Source organism: Sinohyriopsis cumingii, chromosome 6 (genome assembly GCF_028554795.1).
Source record: "Sinohyriopsis cumingii isolate HCF-2022 chromosome 6, ASM2855479v2, whole genome shotgun sequence".
NCBI classification, from domain to species: domain Eukaryota; kingdom Metazoa; phylum Mollusca; class Bivalvia; order Unionida; family Unionidae; genus Sinohyriopsis; species Sinohyriopsis cumingii.
This window is the reverse complement of record NC_142966.1, coordinates 42,207,102-42,227,030: the sequence shown is the minus strand read 5'-3', so window position 1 is coordinate 42,227,030 and position 19,929 is coordinate 42,207,102. Positions and strand designations below refer to the sequence as shown.

At 35.6% G+C, this 19,929-nt stretch overlaps 1 protein-coding gene across 1 annotated transcript in view; it reads right to left on the bottom strand.

Annotated features, from left to right (window-relative positions):
• The window catches only part of LOC149796788 (uncharacterized), a 218,141-nt gene that overhangs the window by 11,143 nt on the left and 187,069 nt on the right, over positions 1-19,929 (bottom strand). The window lies entirely within an intron of this gene.

The following is a 19,929-nucleotide window of genomic DNA, read 5'->3' as shown; positions in this document are numbered from 1 at the left end:
GCATAAATCTAGCTTTTACAACATGAACATAATACCGTGATCATTACTTTTCTTCATCCAAAAGAAAGCTCTAGATTTCGCATCACGCCCGTCTCTGTTCATCAGAAAAAGCCACACAGATTTAATTAATTTTATTATTATTATTGTCATTATTATTATTATTATTATTACATGCCGTACTTTCAAATATTGAATTTTTTCAGTTGTTAAATTCCAACATTTACTATTTCTACTAAATCAAACTACATATTCTTGTTAGCATGTTTCTTTTCTTTTCATTTCTATTTTATCGGCGGTGAAAACGGTACATTGTAGGAGCTGATGCGTCACTCGAGGTCCGGTCATGTATTGACACAACTCCGCAACTTGAGTGCACATAAAAAAAATCATACGATGATAGCTTTTAATAAATAAAACAACTGAGCAGGAAATTTTTAGTTTTAGACATGTACAGGTTGTTGTAGGTTTTAACGCAATTTTTCAGCACAATATAGGCTATGCATGGCAGCCAGTATCAATGGTGGAGGAAGAACCTTGAAAAACCCCAGAAAGAACCACGACCCACGAGAAGCTACTTGCAAGCTTTCTCGCATACCCACATTGGCCTAACCCTAGACTCGAACCCAAACAGACAGAGGTGAGATGGCAATTATCCGTAACGGCGAGCGATTTAGATCACTCGTCGACTCAGGTTCCCAAATGTACAGGTAAAAATTGGTAAACAATTTATAAAATATTTAAAATTCAAGGTCAACATTTTTAAGAACCTCACGCCTTCAAAAGTCAAAGCATGTCGCCAATGATTCATTTTCAGAAACGTTATCAGCTGAAATATCACCCGAATCGTATTAATATTCGAATACAATAACAGCCAACTCCCCTCGCGATAGGAAGGTTCCATAGCAAAATTGTTTTTATCTGAAGAAAAAGGCCTGAAGTCTTTTTTTTTCTCCAGGGGAGATGGGAACTTCGAACAGGCGTAACGTCTTCCTTGACAGGAGACGGATGGCGTCTTTCTCTGGATGGCTGGACAGGGGGACTTAAAAGGTATCAATTCCTGTGCTCATTGGTGGAGGGGACTTGTGCTCTTGAGCTATTTTTCAAGACTGGTTGAGGAAGTGTAATTTACTCTTGGAGTAGCCTGTCTCACTAGATCCGCATTTTCGTTGATATCTCTGTAAAAGAGGATCATACCATGACGCAGAAAAAAAAAATAGTAAAACGAACCCAATGGGGCTCATTGTAGCGCTATGGACATTTCCAAATGTACTTCAAAATAGGCAGTTGGAACAACTACGTCAGCTCTAACCATTAATAATAATAATAATAATAATAATAATAATAATAATAATAAATCATAAAATAAGAATCATAATATTTGTATTTTCCTTAATATTGTAAGCAAAAAATGAAGTACAAATTCTTGAACGTCAATAAAGATATCGCGCATAATGTGACGTCATCAACGTGAAAAATTGCACTGGGAATAAGATGAAAACATGACATTTAATGTACAAGTCCGCATTGGGATGACGAAACATTAAATTTATCGCATTGTGATAATGATATTTTATATTTATCCAACGAAAACTGTTATTTATACTATACTTATACCATACTTTTATATACGTAACACGTGTAAAACATCTTTAAAAAACATTATTTCCTCATGAAAAAATCTTCGTAACATGTCAGGTTGAGGTTACCATCATGTTTATTACTATGTAACCGCTTTTATGTCGCTTAAGTCATCGACAAAAAAGATGCTGTTTCAATCGGAATTCTGTTAAGTTTATCAGAGTCGTTGGAAAAAAGAAACGATTATGCTTGTGGATAAGGCACGTTATACTGCATACCAGCGAAGATGAAAAAATTGACGTCTCACTTTACAATAACTGAGATGGGTACTAGAGATACGTTTTCTTTTTCGTCAAGCTAGCAGCATGACTACGACGGCAACTCATTTCGGCGCGCGTTATACGCGGTTAAATAATGAACTCCAGAATGTTTGTGTCCTTTCCAAAACGTGAACTACATATTACACTGGACAACAAATTTTTACAAAAGTCATGTTACTGAAATAAAATTAGTCAATTCTTATCAATTTTTATGTGCTGAACACGAATATGACAGTCAAATTGCAAAATTGGCTCTAGTTTTTTTGTAATCTGCAAGAAATGTTTACATAACGAAATGCATTCCAATAGTAAAAGGTCAACTGTAATAGCCTACCTATAAAAAATCAAGTCATTGACTACATCTTAGATTTCTTCGCCTGTCTCTTGTACAGCTGTTCGGGAGCATCTCTGAGGAGTGTCCAGCAGTAGTCAGCCAGCATTGTAGTGGACCATTTTCCCTGGTATCTTTGTTCCATTGTTGCGATATCTTGATGAAAACGTTCGCCGTGTTCATCACTAACAATACCACAGTTGCTAGGAAAGAAATCCAAATGGGAATGAAGGAAGTGAATCTTTAGAGACATATTGCAGCCAAGTTTCTTATACTTCATCAACATGTCTTCTACTAGTTCCTTATAGTGTTCTGCCCTAACATTTCCGAGGAAGTTTGTAGAAACTAGGCGAAAAGCATTCCATGCTTGTTTCGCGTCACCTTCCAGCAAGTTGTTGAACCGATCATCTTTGAAAAGCTCTCGAATCTGAGGACCCACAAAAACTCCCTCTTTAATCTTTGCTTCGCTGAGTCGAGGGAATTTTTCATGCAGGTATCGGAATGCTGGCAAAGTCCGGTCAATGGCTTTCACGAAGTTCTTCATCAAACCTAGTTTGATGTGAAGGGGTGGTAGCAAGATTTTCTGAGCCTCAACCAGAGCTGGGTGTTGGATATTCTTCTCTCCAATGGCTACATTCTGCCTGTGAGTCCATTCCTTCCTCATGTAGTGCATTTCCCTTGCTCGGCTATCCCACTCGCATAAGAAACACATGTATTTTGTATATCCTTGCTGCAGTCCCATTAAAAGGGCAACTACCTTCAAATCACCACAGAGGTGCCAGCTGTACTTGTTATACTCAATGGAATTCAGTAGCTGCCTTAAGTTATCGTATGTCTCTTTCATGTGGACAGCATACGCTACTGGAATAGATGGAAGAATGTTTCCATTGTGCAAAAGCACAGCCTTGAGACTCAGTTTCGAAGAGTCCACAAATAGTCTCCATTCTTGTGGGTCATGAGTGATTTTTAAAGCATTCATGAGGCCCTCAATATCGGAACAGAATATCAGATTACTTTCCTTTCTGAAGAAAGGCTCCAATTGCTGGTGGCGCTTTCGATATGCAGTAATTGTGACATCTTCTTCTAGAAGATTCCATTGTTGGAGTCTTGATCCTAGCAATTCTGCCTTGTTCTTTGATAAGTCCAAATCACGAATCAGGTCATTTAGTTCTTCCTGTGTTATTCTGTGTGGGGTTGATGATGCACCAGTGAAAATCTGGATCACTGCATGCTGATGGACCAGGAGAAGAACAGGTCGACTCACCTTTGTCTTCGTCAGATGAATCAAGAGAATATTCTGCTGGAGGTTCTGGAATAGGAAGTCCCTCACCATGTGGAACTGGTCTCATTGCAGACGGAATGTTTGGGTAGACTATTCTCGACTTCTTTCGCTTCGTTATTCCGCCGGAAAGAGGAGGAACCAAGCAGAAGTAACAGTCATTTAGGTGGTTGCTTGGCTCTCTCCACACCATTGGGACTGCAAACGGCATTGATGACCTTTTGCAATTCAACCACTGTGAAAGCTGTGTTGTACATGTAGCACAGCATATATGCGGAGCCCAAGGCTTGTCTTGGTCACCAACCTTGCATCCGAAGTAAAGATGATATGCCTTCTTCACTTGAGAATTGATACTTTTCTTCTGGTTGGCAAATGTCACTTCCCCACAAATATAGCAAAAATTGTCCGCGGTATTAACACACTTTCGAGGCATTACTGTTCTTTATTGTACGTAAATGGATAAAATAATAAGTTTTATGTAACAGTAGCTTGAACTGTCTCGCACAACGTCTAAAATATTTTAAATGCTGAACCTATCTGATTGGGCTTTATATAGTACACTGCTTACGTCAGCTTCAGCAGCCGCCTGGCATTAGTATAATAGGCCTACACATGTATAGTACACTGCTGACGTCAACTTACTTCAGCAGCCGCATGGCATTAGTATTGCAGTGCATCAGAAAATGATGCAATCAACTGTGGATGATGTGAGCATGATGGTATTATGCAATGTTACATCATTATTCCGGATGTTGCTGCAGTCCTACTGGAGAAATTTACACAGTGAAACATAGAAAATGAGGTATATGAATATCTTCAAAACGAGAGCCAATACAAATTTTTCACGGTTATATTCGTGTTCGGCACACCAAAATACTACAGATTAGGGCCTTTTCAAGTCAGTAATGATTTCACTGTTGACCAGTGTTATATAGACATACCATATAGTTTTTATTCTCTTGAGCCAACATATAAAGAATTCAATTGTACGTCGTTTTTGAATTGATAAGCAGTCTTTCTGCTGTTGGATGTTTGAACACTTGTTTCTATGATTATAGTTTACAGAAGGAATTTTATTTGTCTGTTTTTTTATTCTTTGTATCCGCTGTTCAATTTGAAAATTAATTTGTTGCTATTAAAAGCAAACGTGTAGTGTAATGCCTTCTCAAATATGCTACTACTTTAAAACAGGAACGAAAATATCGGATTAAATTACTTCATAGTTAGCAGTATTTATAGTATCCGCACTGGAGTCTTAATATGCGAAGTTGAAAATCTATCGCCTAATTACTGGCATAAGCATAGTTGACCACAGGAAAATATGTGAATTTATGATGAATTTCATCACAGAATTTTACCAATATATAAAGTTTTTCCTTCGACTGGTCGTCAAAACACCGTAATTTTTGAGGGATAGAAATGAGTGTAAACAGTTCCATCCTGAAATAATTTCTCATTGTCAGATTCATTGTTAGGAAATTAGTTACTCTTGTTATTTCGAATAAATTTTTATGGAGGGCGTATTTTTTTCGATTCGCCTTATTTTGACCCAAAGTTATTTAAATAGGTTACATTTTCCAATATTTATAACCTAAAATGAGGTACGTATCTTACACTCCAGCCTAGCATCTATGCCAAGGTAAAGTTAATATCATGTTAAGACATCTACCAATTAAGTAAACACAAACAATATTCCTTTGAACTCGAGACCTTCGATGAGTACAGTAAATATTGTAAAAGCTATTGCTCGACGAATGACCTTGGACCTTTATTCAAATAAATAATACAGGCCTGTGAACTAGAGAGAGAGGTCTTGTGGATGTGTTATTAACAAAGGATTTCCACCAGGGTTTATGAAAGGGATTATTCATCAGCTAAGAAATGTCTTTGCCCATGGTGAGAGAGAAAGAGAGAAGAAATAGTTATGGGCTCCCTTGAGAGAGTTGTCACTTTGACAACGAAGATAAGGCTACATCTGGGAAATATGGCGATGCGAGGGTACTTCGGGATGCCGACGAATGAACTGATTTTATTGAAAGTCTCAACATATAAAATTACGTTCCAGTATCAATCTAAATAAACTTAAATTACAGATATAAGATATACATATAAAACTACGATATTCATTCACTTACCAACATCATACATTTGTATAATTTCTGCCTTAGAGTATAATATAGATAATTAAAAATCGAATAAATTCACGGAAGCTAAAGAATCTAAAATTAAGTATTTCAGACTAATACCGCAATTTGCAATATATTTTGCTGAATTTAATCTAAAATGTCAACATAGTAAACTCTATTATTTAAAGATTATTTTTGTTCTAACTTAACTATTACTGAGCATGAAGTTGGTAGTGAACGTTGTTTTTTTATATACAATAATCAATAATATAATTACAATTAAATATAGTTCTTCAAATTAAACTTTCCAATACATTATATTAAAGAAGAGTAAATAAATATTAAAATAATCCAATGTTGCAACGTACTGATGTTAGAGTAACATCTTAACACTACAACTCCCTGTACTATAACAAATTGTACATAGACGATAATCTTACCTGTAACGACACAAGCCTCTTTGAGATTCCGACGAATGATCTGATTGTCAAACAGATCTCCTGCTTATTTTATCAGTTTCTTAGGACATGGCCAAATATGGACATACGTCTATTTCTTGTGTTACTTCGGAATCTGAGTGAGGCTCCATAGTTTCTTATAGACTATCGTGTGGGTCTGTGTACGTCATTAGGTAGACAATTTTGCCAGATCAGTTCATTTACCTTTCTAGAAGGAGTCTTTGGAATTTGTCTAGTTCGCCTAGAGTGTTTAGAATTTGTCAAGTTCGTCTATCTCACAACTTACCGAGCATAGTTTTTTTGCGGACTTATGCGACAAGGAAAATGTATAGAGGGTTTGCTTTTTACTCATAAACTGCAATCTTTATTAAATATATAATTGTAATACCGAAATAAATGGATTTAATCTCAATCTATTTTAATAGAAAATTACTTTCAATATAATTTAATAAAAAAATTACTTTTAATACAATTTATAGAAAATGTCAACCTTACTACTTTAACTAAAATATTCTGTCCTAATAGATGCATATGCATCAGTAATAATCGATATTTGAATATAGACCCCACTATCAGCACTGAAATCGATATCTTTTTATAAACAAAATCAATCATTATTCAAGATATCATTCAAATTTTATCACATGCTTAAAAAACTACTATAAAAGAAATTGAGTATTTTTTTAACTCTAGTTAATGAAACTAAATTATATTCATTGTCGTCTATAACTTTCGTCTTCACGCAACTGTATTCGTTGTTTTCAATTTGAGGAAGGACTTCTTAACAGAGATGAATCAGTGGCCACAAGCTTCCATGCCTACTTTCCAGGAAAACCAAAGACAACTTCCGGGAACGAGGAGAAATACTGGATTTTCCACATATGTGTGATATACTTGGAATGTAAAGAATATTTGCCTGTTTAAATCTAACGATAGGAAACTGTTTATATTAAACACAATTTACAAGTGCAAGAAGACATGGTTTATGAAGAAGTCCAATACTTAACATCTTGGTACAGTTAAAACAATCATCGCTTTGGCCGGATAAAAATCCCCTTTAATGGTATTTGTGAAACATTTGCTGTTACTCTGATTATCACGTCAGACGAGTTTTTTCAAAAAGATGTGGACAACCACAAATTTGCATGAGCATTGTCCTCGCTCGACGAAAGATTGTTCAGGTAGAGAGGAGAAAATCGTTTTTATTTTTCGTTCTTTGCGCATATTTGTGCTATGCAAGTAAGGTACAGAAGATCCATTGGTTTATATCTGAGATGACAAATTCTTTTTTTAGTAAAATGGAAACAATATTTGCAGCTGTTTGGCGATAATGTCTAGGAAGAAATCCATTGCCTATATGTGAAAACACTGATGCGCATGCCGATTACATACATAGCAACTTCCGGTACAGCTCAACCAAAACTGGGTTTTCGCACATGGTATGCAAATTGAAATTATGATCTTTTCGGGACAATCAGAGCTGCGTTCACACCCAAGTTCGTTAACGTTGCACCAACGTCGTCTCCAACGTTTGTCCAACGTGGCGAAATGACGTTGACCCAACTTCATTTTGCATATTAGTTCTCTTTCGGGCCAACGTTATCCCAACGGTGTACGGTGTCGAACGACATCAACCCAATGTCAAAACTGTATAAGGACTGGTCAGTCCAACGTTAGTTCGACAAGGTGATCTAACAGAGGTCCAGTGAGCTTGTCATTTAAAGAAGCTGGGGTAATGTTGGAGAAACACTGTTATCGATTAAGCCAGATTTTGCCCAGCGAAGGTTAACGAGCAGAATGACGGCTGAATGAAATCCTGAGACGAAACAATAAATAAGAAGGAATATCGCATTTAGATCTAATTAGAAACCTATTATATATATAGACGGTCAAACATAACCCTCCTGCCATGCCACGCTTGAACAAAAATCCATTCAGTCTGGTTTACACAAACATTTTTGCAACGATTGAATCTAAGATAATTTTGAAACATAAGTAAATAGAAAAACCTTCAATTCAGTAGAAAACATCCCAAAAATGATACATAGTTTAAAATTTAAACAAAAGGTCATGTACCGAACCGTTCAAACAGGTACTCTTTTTTTTTACGTACTGGTTCAACATATTTAGTTTCTGGGGGGGGGGGTAGCGTGAGTCCTTAGCGGAATTCGCTATCAAAGGAGAAAACTAAACTGATCTGAACGAACTAATGTATATTTAACATCAATTAAATAACTCATGTTATGTATACATTTAGAGACTTGTTTGGTAGGTAACGAATATTAAACTTGGGAAAAACCTGATCCAGCTTTGTGCCCACGTATATATCCCATCCTCGGAATCACAGCCATAGAACAACATTGACTGATCTTGTATTTTTCCAAAGTCAAAATTACAACGCTGAACAATTGTGGCCAAACCAGTGCTTTTCAATGTTGCAATTAAACAATGGCCTGACTTTGCCCAATGTCATATACCCAACGCCGACCAATGCGAGCATCTATCGACGTTGTTGCAACGCGAGTGTGCTACTTGAAAATCACTCAAATATAACAGATTTTCAAACGAGACCTAAATACAAATTGCACACACCATACATCTGTTACAATGTGTCTAAATGAAACAAAGCCATTCAGAACAAACTTTCCATGTCCTAGATTTTCCTTTAGCCCCAATGACCAGAGCTTTTCTTTTCGTAATGCTTTTTCCCCCATTATCACTACAGTATTTGACTGTCACATAAGAGATACCGCAGTCGCTACTGGTTGCTTTTCACAAGACTGGCGAATTATAAATATTGTGATCGTGGTACTCAATAAGTTGAATATTCACTATGTGAATAGGCGAAACGTAACTGTAGATTAAATAGCATTTGACGAAGGGGCACTTGGCGAAAGGCCTGTCTTTTCCGAGCAGTTCTTATTCTTTCCTTACTGTCATTACGTTTATAAAAAGTGGCAATTTCTTTATTTCTCATTAAATTTGCATAAATAATGTCAATGTAAATGGAGAATTAAACATCCAATTTAAGCTTTTGCTATAATAAAGACTTCGTTGTTTTAAAAAATTGATATACTAATGAAAAGGTGAATCGCTCACTATTCTGCCGATGTATCAATGGGCAAAAATTACACTAGTCGAAGTGGGAAAGAGGCGAACTGGAATAAACCTTCTACAAAATGTAGATATTTTAGATCATATTCGATTTTCAGCTGCAGTTTTATGCTTTGAAAGATTTTGGATCCGAGACCCTGTAGAACTGAATTTCCTGATGTATTTGCCTTTTCAAAATTGTATACCTCTTTTGGAAAGTTAGAACAAAATTACTTTAATATAAATTTGTCTAAATATAAAGACCAAAACTATATCTTAGTACTTGCCCTTACTTGAAATAACTCGTCTAGGAATTTAATCAGTGAATGCGAAATGTATCTTGGCTGGATGGAAGGAAACGGGGCGGAGTCGAAGGGACTCCTGTTATCTTGACCACAAAACAACAGGTACGTTTGCTAGACGCCTAAAGGAAGCTTTCTTTATATTAGGATGATTAAACTGTTATGTCCTGGGAAGGCAAAACAAAAGCAGAAGCAGAAGCTATGGTGAAATTCGCCTCCTTGGCCCCACTAGGGATTCCGTCCCACAGATCCTTCGCTTACTTGTTAACCAAACCTACTCCACGATGATGCTAAGATGCTAATGTTTCTGGAAATATTCTTGCTTGAAATTTAAGAACTCTTATCAATATGACCTAACTAACGACTTCGCCATTGTGTATTTCATTCTTTTGTACGCTTCTAAACTTTCGTCCATTGGAACCAATCAGTCCATATCTTTAACCATGGAGTCTGGATAATATAAAGAAACAAAGCAAGAACTCGTTTTGATACGACGCTAAATACGCAACAGCAAATGTAATTCTGTGTTGTTGCTGTTTTGCTTATTGTTTTTTTCAACAAAAAAAAATTTGCAGTTTAATGCCAAGGAAAAGGAGTCAAGGGCAGTCTGCTATGGTATCAAATCCTTCACACCTGGTTGACGTGACATGTTCTACTAAATTTGCGGCTGCAGCTCCCTTAGTGACGTGTCATGTATGAGCTACTTTAATGCTGCACACTGAACTGAATATCACCAATAGTATGTGAAAAAAGTGTTACAAAATTTCAGTTCTCAATTCACACTTTATATATATATATATATATATATATATATATATATATATATATATATATATATATATATATTCATAAACAGGATGATCTGAATGAGGCAATTTTTGACTGTCTTTTTATTTCCGGTTACCTTTGAAATTGTCCTGCTTCATTTCTAACTACGGCCTATGTATTTTTCATAAAACATGCTTTTGCAGTTTATTGTTTGTAATAACATTTAGGAGATAACGTTCTTTACATTCGTTTTAAAACAAATCAGCTCTTTATAAGAAACTCTCCTAAGTATGTTTTGCATAATGAGGAATGTAAATATGAATTGTGTTAGAATGTTCAGTGTTATTAGTATTCCTGATAACAAAAAGAATTTGCTACATGTTCTCAGTTGGTTATAAAATAAAGCAGATGTTTGAAGCATCGTCTTCACGATTCCTCGATCGTTTATTCCATGGTTTTCTTTACCTTCCGTTTCTACCTTCTTCACGTGGCAGGGCATTACTAGTAAAATAAAACCAACAAGCTGTGGAGCAGTTAGATAATGGTGGTCGATGCCTACCTAGTGCCTGGTGTCAACTTTTTATTTACAAGCGTCAATTTATCGTAACGTAGTTTGGCACTTTTCCCCATGAGCAAATAATTGCGACATACCTAACAAATTAACAGTGAACTTGAAGGATTGTTCCCCTTGCAAATTCAAATTCCAGCTCAAAGTTTCAATTCTTATTTTAATTTTCAAGATTTTGTTGACGAAACAATCGAACTTCAAATAATGTTGTTCACATTTGTTGCCCTAATCGCTTGTATTTTCATGAAACATCATTTACAAATTGAATCAATCAATCACGTGTAATTTTATTTGAGCAAGTGGGTCCTTTGTTCTTGAAACACAAAACCAAAAGTCAAACTCCCAAAAATTTCAACTTTAGCATCTTGAATTAGAACAGTGTAAAAAAAGAACTCTTACTTATCTTATTTGGTTCTGGCTAAATCATTATAACACGACTTCCTGCAAAAGGGATATCAAGCACGTGCACCTTGTCTAATTTTAGATTTTAAACTGGCATTTCGAGCACGGCTGGTTTTGAGAGTAAAAGGCCAGGGAGTCCCAATAGATGAAAGGAAACCTGTTAAAGAAACACACGACAAGAAGAGCGCGATAGAAATAATGATGAGGACTAAATATCAGATTTTAGATATCTCTAAAAATTTTAGTGTAACAAAAATAATACACAGTACCATGTCGATAACTCACACCTTTATCAAGCAAATACGTCGCATTATCTAGCGACATATTCAGCCCCATTTCACTGTTCTCTTTTAAGTATAACCTCTAAACCGTTTGACTGTGAAACGCTCAAATGAAAACATTACGACCGAATTATTGTCATTTATCTAAATTTATACTATGTCATTTTTATTTAATATAAATTGTCTTAAAGTAAAGTTTAGAGTATTTACGTGTACAATCACAACACAGAATCGTGCACTTGCAATCACAGTTTATTCATATAAATAATCGAATTATCATTCAATAAAATAGATAGAAAACTTAAAGCAATAATATGTCACATACAATACAGAGAACAATGAATCCACTATTCAATATATATATATATATATATATATATATATATATATATATATATATATATATATATATATCAGTTTCCGTCCTCAATTCACACTTTCCTATGAAAAAGAGAAATCATCCCTGCCAGCGATCTTGTTTTTCAATGGACAGGCTTAACGGTAGCTGTTGCACACTCACCCAAGTGAGCCAGTTTCACGTGGCTGAAAAAATGCAATGTTTGTTATTTAATGAATTTTACATCGTATTGACAAGTCTTATCGTTACAATATTTATATTAAACATGAAAATGATAAATATATCTGTCATATGACAATTTGTTTCTTTGGTTTAACAACTAAGGCTGCAGACCTCTACCTTCTTCTCTAAACACATTACGGTAACTGCTTTGAACAACGTAGTTCGTTCGTTCTGTGAGTTTTCGTACACCGCGTGATGTCCTTCAGTATTGCATCTGTCTGGTCAACGCTTACTAATTTCAACTGCTAAACACGTCTCACTAATTTCAAGTATGCAGGAAATATATTCATCTGCTATCACATATGCTCGCCAATATTACAAATGTTATAAAGCTCCTAAATGACATACCGAAACTGCTTGAGCAATTGCTTGAAATGGGGGTTTATCGGTTAGGTAAGACTATCGGGATGGCTCTGGTCTCCTGCTTTTGTTGATACAATCCTGCATACTGTGAACATATTTGTACAGGCAACTCATAATTACCGATTTGTTAATAAAGGACATGACTGCCGATACTTACTTGCATTCCATGCTGCACATATTTCCGTACGTCTGTCCGTCTTGCCCACAGACAGGTTGGTAGATCAAGGTGTAGATGCAGGGAGCATCCTCGGTTTCCTTGACGGTGGGGGCAATTTCATTGCATACTCCCTCGTATGAAAGTTCTGCTCCACTGAAATTCAGGCAAACAAACGTATTTCTATCCGGCATGGATACATTCAAATGATTGGAGGCCGTAATTTTGTCACCGTTGAAATATATTTATAATTCTTTTGTGTATCATTGTTAATTATTTGTACTTTTCTTGTTTGCTTAATTAATATATTTCTGGTTGCACCATCGGATTAAACCTTTCAAAGAGGCGCAACAGGCTATATGGAAACTGATGAGTGATCATTTGGCCAAAGTTTTGATTCTGTTCGTGATATTGACAGAGTGGAATAGGCACTGCAGTGTGCCAATTGAAATTCAAAGATTTTAGATACATAAGAGTTTGAATGCTTGTCATGTATTTTCATTCTTTAGTGGTAATATGGGACATGTAAGCAATAAAGAACTCGCTGTACAGACGTTAGGTTTAGTAAATATTGTTGTGTTTACATTGTCATCAATAAGCAAAAAAAGTTGAAGCGAAGTTTGAGATTAAACTGGCTTCATTAACATCTCAGCAATTCTTCAAAATAATGTTCATACATACATACATACATACATACATACATACATATGTCAAAGACTTAAAAAAATTAAATATATATGACAGAATTCAAACTACGTGTACCAAGTAATTCAAAATATAAGACGCAAATAAATGTAATATCTCAATAAGAGGCGACACTTTAAGAATTACATCAAGTCTGGTCATTTTCAGACACGTTACCTCGCCAGTCAAGATGTAATTAAATAAGCAAACGTCTACTACAGCAAGGTTGGAATTTCGCTCCAGCACTTGTTGGTAAGTACAAGAGAATGAATCTTTCTTACTCAGCCCGTACCTGCATTTCATGGCACATGTGTTTCCATAGGTTTTGCCATCCTTGCCGCACATTGGTTCGTAGTTGAAAGGACAGATGCAGACATTCTCAGCGTCCCTCTTCACCTTGCACTGTCCGATGTGGGCCAATGTAACACTTTTGAAATTAAAGTTCAACATTAAAATATAAACACATAATTTAAATTGAAGATACAAAATGTTAATGACTCCAAATGCCTTTTTGTGCACGTGTTGTCTCGGGTGTGTATTTTGGTTCAAATCTGACACCCCTAATATTTTAGGAAACATGGTCTTCCTTTTATGTCATTAGAATTATTAATGTGGTCTTATGCATGAATATTACGTGAGTAAAGAGCCACACTTCGCGTTTTTTTTTTCTGCTTCCTTGCCTCACGTGCATGTGTTGATTGAAAGTGACAAGTAGTTGATGAGACATTCCATTGGATTTTGTCCTTGATTTTCCTTACTTTCTTTTAATCACCTTCATTGGTAGTATGTTCTTTTTGCACCAACACGGGTTAATGTTTATCCGTTTTGTTGTTACAGTAAGAAATTAACTGGACAAGAAGCTACTTTTAGGCATAGGTTTTGAAGCTAACGCTAATTTCGGATCGTATATTCTATGTGAGATCTAAGTTTGTGCATTTAATATGGAAAACCATCAAAAGAGAGAACCGATACGTTTCGTAATATCTTCCAAAAACGGTGTTTAGCTTACTTGCACTTGAGAGCACACTCGTTTCCATAGGTGTGACCATCCGTGCCACACACGGGGTTGTATTCCATGGTACACACGCAAGCATGCTCAATAGAACTTGTCGCCGTGCACTCTCCTTCTTATGCCAATTCAACTCCACTGAAAAATTTCATTATTTTGTGTGAAAATGAATGTCAAAATCTGCCACAGTAATGTTGTCTTTCCTAGCCATCACGGCGGTATAAAGCAGCAAAATATAATAAGAAAATAATAAAATATAATTTCTGGACGGTAAATTTGAGAATGATCGCTTGGGAGACGAATCTGCTGATAATTGGTTGCGTTGAAGGAAAGCTCAATTAGTCTGTATATTCCACGTATCGAAGGATAACATTGAAGTAAAATAATTAAACTTCTTCTTCTCGACAAACGCTTTATAGAATTTGACTAAATTTCAATCAGTGCATCCTCGAATAAATCGCATACAAATTTGTACTATAAACTTTATGCTGATCCGCCACCAAATGAAAAGAAAATTCAACGACAGCCATTCCGAATGCGCTCAATAGAAATGGACCAATATTTATCATAAGTGTACTGGCATAAAGAATTTTAAAATTGTACAACAAATATGAAAACGATAAATTTGTACAGACGAGAATCCTTCTGTATCAAATCGGGTAGTTGTTGCTAGAAATATTAAAGAATGCAATTGCCCTATCGCAAAGACCACTTTGCAGAATCAGACCATATGTGGGAAAAAGCACTGACACATAGGGTTTAAAAAATTTTTACAAGTGATGCCGATCACTTGTTGAATCGAGCTGCCATTATTAAAAATTTCAAAGGACTGAAACAACTTTGTTGCAGAAAAATGCTCAACAGAATAAGACCAATCTTAACAGAAATCATACTCATATTAAAGTCTCTCAGTATTAGGTACATAACGCTGCTATATTAACAAACATGGATGAAAAAAATCAAAATTTTTAACTTTGGAACAATTGTTTGCATAACTTATGCTACCAACAGCTTTAAAGAGAATTTTTACAGAACGCACAAATATATTAACCATCTGTTCTTGCTTTTCTTAATAGTCAGATGCCATCCACATAAGCGATATCGATCCGACTCGCACTCCTTGTTTGTTCTATGTGCCATAGTTGTTCTCCTTTTTCAAATATAGCATGATATTGTCAGAAGAAATTGGTTGTGGCTACATCATTCCAGGAACAATATCATTTCGCATTATGAATGTACGCCTGAGCTAATTATGTCAGATGTTACTGTAAATATTATTCTGTATACAAGATTTCTCATGCAACTTTAGGATGACCAAGCCTGGCATTGACAAACATAGCCGAAGTGTAGACAGAAACTTAAGTCTGGAATCGAGCAATCATATTCCCTGACATTTACGCTTAACTTAAAATTCACGAATGCTTGAGAAACCATGCTGACTGTTTCTTTACCTTCACTAGGCTACTATATTAATTCTTCTTATCGACATGTTTCGTATATGTACATATTAAAAATTTCAAATTTCAATTTGCTTCTTACGAGAATGGATTTTATGTCAATAAAAGTGTTTGTTTCAATAATCATTAAAAACTGTTTATTATGTGTTATTTATGTGTGTGTTGATATTAATTATTTCAAAATCATTAAAAATCTTTTCACTGGAATGGAGTCTATTCTTTCATGGGTTGAACAGTTCATATTTAAACATGGATACTACTGCAACAAATTTTAAATTCAGTTTATGACTTTGCAGTACTCACTATATTTATGAAGTCTCTTCGTTTAGTGAAAGGTGAATTCGTGTACATTTCCCAATAGCATACTTTAACGTATAGAATACATTCATTCCAATAAGAGTATAGTTTAACTTTTAAAATTCAGTCATTACAATAAGAGAACATTTCAATTTGTAAATTCAATTATTACAATAAGAGTACATTTTAATTTTTAAATTCAATCATTACAATAAGAATATATTTTAATTTATTAATGCAATCATTACATCAATTACGTTCAAACTGAGGTATTTCTAAGCATATGCAATTTTCGTATGCGGTATTGTAATTTTATGTCATTGGAATGATTAGCTTTTCTTAGGGATTCCCGTTTTCATCCATGAAAGACCCACATACCAACACAATTCATAACGTCTGGTCTAACTTTCAGACATTTCGTTGGTTAATCTAAACATATATTTAAATTTCTGCCAGTTAGATCGCATGGTTCTAAACTTCACTTTAAAGACAGACGTAAGCTCTCTTAGTTGAATGCAACAGAAACCATTGATAGCACGCTGTCTAATATTTTTTATACCTTGATGTGCAATTAACATAAAATACGAGCCTTCAAATGATTCGGGGTACGATGAAACACGTGCGTTTTCCTTGGGTACGGACTAAAACAAAAATTATGTATTTATCTGAACCTTTCCAAGACTTACCCACATTTCATGTCACAATCGCTGCCATAGGTATGTCCATCCTTTCCGCAAACTGGCATGTAGATCATAGGACATGGGCAACCACCAACGGATCTCTTGACCTTGCACTCACCCTCGTGAACTATTAAGACACCTCTATAGAGGAAAACTTTTGTACCAATGAAAACCCATCTTCTCTAGCCAAGGTTCTGATATGTTATCATATTTAAACCGTCGATAATCGATCGGATATCTCAGTGCTTCGGGTCTGTGACTTTCATTGTATGCGGTGGCAACCCACTGCCTCCAATGAAAATGAAGTTGTTCAAATTCGAACACTGTTCCGACATGATTGAGCAAAGGCAAGTAGGCAACTAGAATAGACTCATAAATAAAAAATTTCACAACCAATCCGTGTTTGCACAAATACATCCTTCCCTCAAAATAAACCTGTAACGGCGACTCTCTAGTACGTAGTCATACTTTCGATGTTAACTTACAAAGTATCCTTTTGAACTCCATTGCCTCCTCAATTTTCGGCCGATGTACATTACACCGCTGTTACATGCTATTGGAGAGTTGGCACAAGATACTAAGGGAGGTAACTCATTAAATCGAATAGATGTCGCTAGGACAAAGCACTGAACTATCTGATCGATTCGCCAAGGTGTAGATAGCCTTATATATCGTAATCTTGGCAAAAGAAGAACAAAACAGGTTTATGAGTTTAATTCGATATATTGTTAAAATGCTTTAGATTTATTCAATGTCATCTGTACATCTTTACAAAGTAAGAGGGGGTCCGAGTGGCCGAGTGGTCTAAAGCGCTCTCCGTTACGGATCACTGCCATCTCACCTCTGTCTGCGTGGGTTCGAGTCTCGGATTCAGCCAATGTGGGTATGTGAGAAAGCTTGCCAGTAGCTTCTCGTGGGTCGGTGGTTCTTTCCGTGGGTTTTCCCGGGTTCTTCCTCCACCATTAATACTGGCCGCCATGTATAGCCTACCGTGTGCTGAAAAATGGCGTTAAACCCTACAACAACAACAACAACAAAGTAAGAAACAAAATAAAGAAAACAAAATTTCAGTTGTTTAGTAGGCTGAAGACAATAAGCTCAAACTAATTTTTCATTTCCGTTCTCATAACCAAATCACTTGTACAGATTGCTTCCATTATTGTGGTTTGATACCTGTCGACCACATACATTCCGCTTTCTAACACTGTCCAGTGTTCCGAAATTATGACTTGGCTAGATTTTTGTTTGTCCTATTGTTTGTCATATTGGCAACTGTTCTGGGGTAATTTCCCTGACTAAATCACACGCATATTCTGACACACGCAACTAACACATATGCGCACACACATCGATTACCTCCTCGTTACTCACCTGCATTTCATTAGACACTCATTTGCATAGGTAACATGGTCAGTGCCGCATACGGGACTGTAAATACGAGGGCAGGGGCAGTCGAGCTCTTTCGGCGTGTCACAGTGTCCATTGTGATCCAGTTTAACACCACTATAAAACATAGACAAAAATTATTTCATACATATTTCTTCATGTGTTGCCTATATGATAGGACGAAAATCAACACTTTTGTCTCTATAAACCATATAAACTGTTAATAACATTGACGCCTTTGTGACTCCATAAGGCAAGTTTTAGCGTAGAGCTGCTCGAAATATCATTTAGACGATGTTTAAAATCTGTTAGAAACTAGATTTTATATAAGACTTTGGTATTACAGATCTGGCGCCTTTACCATTGCAAATGATCCTTTGTTTTTTGATAATGAAATCGATATGAACGTCATCAGATCCGGTGTGTATATGTAAGTATGTATGTAAAGGGTTAAATGGCAAGTCAGCAAAAGTCTGGTCATGAACGACCGATTGAAAGTTAATTTTCAGAAATATAAATGAGAACTACTAGATCTTACTTTCCAAACAGTCTTTCATTCGTTAGATAACATTGTTGTTTATATTTCTATATTTCTTTCCGAAATTCTTTCCTAACAGATCAATGTTATGACCTACACATATAACAGTATGTTTCTAGGTTTACATCTGAGCAATCACTTGTGCATATCGCCGCAAACTTGGTGGCATCTTGTGCATATTGGCAGCATCTTGTGCATATTGGCAGCATCTTGTGCATATTGATACCATCTTGTACATATTGGTAGCATCTTGTGCATATTGGTAGCATCTTGTGCATATTGGTAGCATCTTGTGCATATTGGTAGCATCTTGTGCATATTGGTAACATCTTGCACACATTGGTAGCATCTTGTGCAATATGAGGTTTTTTAGAATGAATAAATGCTCAGCGATTCCCCAAATGTTAGATTAATTCAGTGAAAACTCAGCAAATATACTGCAAATTTCCGGAAATATTGAAATGATGGAAATACTGAGTATAAAATAATTATGAGTGAATATAATAATTCTTCATCTCTTGTGGACACTCTTTATTTCACATGCAATCAATATTTGTGAGAATAAATGCGAAATATAAATATTTTTTTTATTGTTCTTAACTTTTGTCTGCCGAAAGGTTTCGGTATAATAGATCGACCTATTAAACTGGGTTGGACCGGAAAGTCTCAACAATAAGATTATCACTTTCGCTGGAGCTTGTAACAGGCAATAAAATATCCCTAACATTTCTTAAGCCTGTGTTAAGATTTAGAAGATGGGTCCAGATGATAATTCAAACCCGACCCACTATGATATGATATCAGGAAACAAGAAATGAAAGAAATGGTGTCAAATTAAATTAAATGAAAAAAAAAATGCTTGGCAATATAAATTAATAAATTATAATTAAAGTGTTTTTTGTATCTCTTCTTCAATCTTTACTACCAAGAACAACCAACTGTAACTTTCATTTAATTTTACTCGTAATTACAACGGTTTTACGGAGGTTAGTATATAAGCAATAACCTGTTTCATCATGTTTTTACACAACAATTCGAAACATACATTAGGATGTATCTTGCAGATTTCATTAGATTTATTCTGAATTATTATAAACATTCTACCTACATTTGTGTTTATTTGTCAAAAATATGATCAACTTTTCCTTGCAGTAATGGCATATTCTAGAGTTCCCCGTACAATGTAACTGTGGTAGAATTTTTATAGGAAACATTTTGCTCTTTGACTAAATGCACTGAATACCATGAATGGTTATATATAAGGTGAGTTCATAT